The 3585-nt window shown below is 39.1% G+C and overlaps 1 pseudogene; it reads left to right on the forward strand.

Moving 5' to 3' along the window:
* Nucleotides 1-1911: 1911 nt before the first annotated feature.
* Nucleotides 1912-2579, forward strand: LOC124983796 (keratin, type II cytoskeletal 8-like; annotated as a pseudogene).
* The last annotated feature ends 1006 nt before the right edge of the window (nucleotides 2580-3585 follow it).

Raw genomic sequence — 3585 nt, forward strand, 5'->3', positions numbered from 1 at the left:
CTTTGGTCCATCCATCAAACATCCTTGAGGTAACTATGTGAATTGTTACAATGTCATTATTAAAACTGTATCTAAACAGTCTGCTGCATAATAAATACTAAATAATGGTTTAATAATTATAATAAATTATTAATTATTATTATCATTATTATTATTATTGTTGATAATTCTTTTCCTACCATTACATACCTATTCTTTACCAAAAGCCACCTTTCCCATTTATGGTTTTTTTTCTTATATTCAGCATTAAACCCTGAAGTGCCACAAATAACTACAGTGATTTTACAGATAGGGAAATTGAACACAATATAAAAAATGATAATCAGCCTAGTATTAACTGATAATCAGCCTAGTATTAACTGAATATTTTTAGGCCAAAACTCACCCAAAAGTGTATTTCCATTGTTTAATACATTTTTATATTTAGGAACGCTTGTAAGTGCATAAAGAAGAGATTTATTCTTTATCCTTAAGAAAGCAATTCATAGTGAAGAAAATCTGAAACAAATAGAAAATTCTCAACTGATGAGTAGTGTCAAAGATACAATTTAGATGTGTGTCTAGAGGAATCCCATATTATTGACATAGATTACAAGTGATGATAAAGCAAAAAAAGTTAGAGATTAGCTATTGCATTTAAATAAACAAGGAAGACAAATAGGAATTACATGAACAGGGTAGAGAAAAAGATGAGAAACTATAAAGTATCAAGAATTTGAAAAAGATATGAGATCTATTCTTTTCTGTCATTAAAAATGGAAGAATACACTGGTCTTGGAACCTAAAACTCTTTGACTCAAGATCTAAGACTCATTAAAAATGTACCTAGGGTGTCTTATGTATAAGTGTCTGCATGATTTATTACTATATCCCTTAACAAAATATTCAGCTAATTTGACAAGAGTGCAAAGGTTATTCAGAAGAGAAGGGATCTTATCAAACAGTATAATTGTATAACAATATTCTGAATAATGAACCAAGATAGATTTTTTAGACCTTCCACAAAATTTAACTCAGAATGGACCATAACCTAAATGTAGAGCATAATACAAAACTTTGAAAAAGAAAATACGTGAAAGTCTAGGAGACCTTGGGTTTGGTGATGAGTTCTTACCTACATCAAAAGTACCATCCATGAAGGGTAAATCTGTAAGTTGGTATTTATTAAAATCCAAACTTCTACTTTGTAGAATATATTCTTAAGAGAATTAAAAAATGACCCACGACCTAGAAGCAGCTGTTCAGCTAAGCCTTGTCTTTAACCCTCCTATAGTCCAACATTCACCATGTCCTTCAGCATTAATCCGAAGTCCTACAACATATCCACTTTTAACATTACTAACAGATTTGTCAATATTCTAGCCCTCAGGCCTTCGGGAGTTTTTTGCACGTAAGTCCGATGCCCGCATCAGTTCCTCCAGCTTTTCCCAGGTTGGCCACTGCAGAAACTTCTGCCTGAGCCTTGGCATAGGTCTGGTTTACTACTATGCAGGGCTGGTGGAATGGGGAATGGAATGCATTACAGCAGTCAGAGTGAACTGGAGTCTGCTGAACACCCTCGAGCTGGAGGTGGGCCCCCAACAACCAGGTCATGCACACTCAGGAGAAGGAGATCATGACCCTCAACATGTTCATCTCCTTCATCGACAAGGTGTGTTCCTAGAGCAGCAGAACAAGACAGTAGAGGCCAAGTGGAACCTTCTGCAGCACCAAGTGCTGCTTCTGTGAATAGCAGAAGACAGCTTGCAGCAGCAGGGTCAACATGTTTGAGGCTACATTTACAAACTTCCGTGGCAGCAGCAGTCACTGGGGCAGAAGCTGAAGCTGGAGGAGGAGGAGCTCAGCAACATGGAAAGGGCTGGAGGGCTTCAAGAGTGAGTGCAAGGAGGAGAACAAAAAACTTACAGAGATATGGAGAATGAATCTGTCATCAGGAAGGATGTGAACGGAGCTTAGCTGAATAAGGTAGAGTGGGAGTCCCAGCAGGAAGGACTGACTGAGGAGATCAACTTCCTCAGGCAGTTATATGAAGAGGAAATCTATGAGATGCAGTCCCAGATCTGCAACCTATCCATGGTGCTATCCCTGGACAATAGCCACTCCCCGAACATGGACCACAGCATGGCACAAGTATGTGCCCGGTACTAGGAGATTGCCAATCCAAGTCAGGTCAAGGCCGAGAGCATGCACCAGATCAAGTATGAGGAGTTGCATACACTGGCTGCGAAGTACACTGCAGGAAAACCGAGATCTCCTACATAAAAGGCAACATAGCCACCTCCAGGTAAAGATTGGGACCCTCAAAGATCAGAGGGACACCATCATTAATACTGAGAAGCCTGAGGAGCTAGCCATTGAGGACACCAAGGCCAAGCTGACTGAGTTGGAGTTCAACCTGCAGCGAGCTAAGCAAGACCTGGCACAGCATCAAATACCAGGAGCTCAAGAAAGTCAAGCTATCCCTGGACATAGAGAACTCCACTTACCCCAAGCTGCTAGAGGGCCTGGAGAGTCAGCTGGAATCTCAGATGCAGAACATAAGTATTCATACAAAGAACATCAGTGGCTACACAGGATGACTGAACTAGGTCTGCAGGAACCTTTCAAGTCCTGGATTCAGCTGTGGCCTCAGCTCCTTCCAACTCAAGTTCAACTCTAGCAGGGATTCCAGCTCCCGCTCCTTCACCCATACCAAGGTCATGATTGTGTAGAAGATTGAGACCAGCAATAGGAAGCTGGTGTCGAGTCCTCTGATATCCTGACCAAGTGAACAACTACTGTATCTCCTCCCAGTCTCCCACCTCCTGCAGTTGCCCCAGAGTCTGTGGGGGAGACAACTGTAAAGAAAATTTAGGGACCCACCAGAGACTCAGTCCCAGTCCACAGACCATTCATGAGGTACCCTTCTATGACTGGGGAACCCCTCATTTCCCATATCCTTTACCAAAGCCAATTTATTTTTCCCCAAAAAACAAAAAACAATCCACAAACTATGATAAAACATTTGCAAGACAAATATATCGCAAATAACTTACATTTAGAATGTACAAAGAACTCTTAAAATTTAATAATAAAGAAACCAGGGTTTATTAGGCTTTATTCTAAATGAAGAAAAAAAAAATACCTGAGAAGACTTTTCACCAGAAAAGATAAACAAGTATCAAATAAACATATGAAAATATTCAACATTATTTGTTATGAGAGAATTGCAAAACAAAACAAGATAAAATTTTGTTCCTACATACCTAGTAGAATGATCAAAATAAAAAAAAAAGAAAATACTAACTGCTGCCTATGATACAGAGCAACAGAAACTCTTATTAGCTACATTGAGCAAATGCAAAATAATACAGCACCTTCTCAAAGACAGTTTGGCAAATATGGCAATCATGTTTCTATTTGTTTTCAAAACTGACTTGAAAATGTTATATAAACACACACATATAACAGGCTCACAAATATGTACAGAGCTAAACCCCAGACCCTGTGGATAAGATATTAAGGGATCCGTTTCCTTGTATTGTTCATTTAAAACAGAGGAAGGAGGAAATACTACGATCATGGTACCTTGCTTTTATCATCATT

Source organism: Sciurus carolinensis, chromosome 4 (assembly GCF_902686445.1).
Source record: "Sciurus carolinensis chromosome 4, mSciCar1.2, whole genome shotgun sequence".
NCBI classification, from domain to species: Eukaryota; Metazoa; Chordata; class Mammalia; order Rodentia; family Sciuridae; genus Sciurus; species Sciurus carolinensis.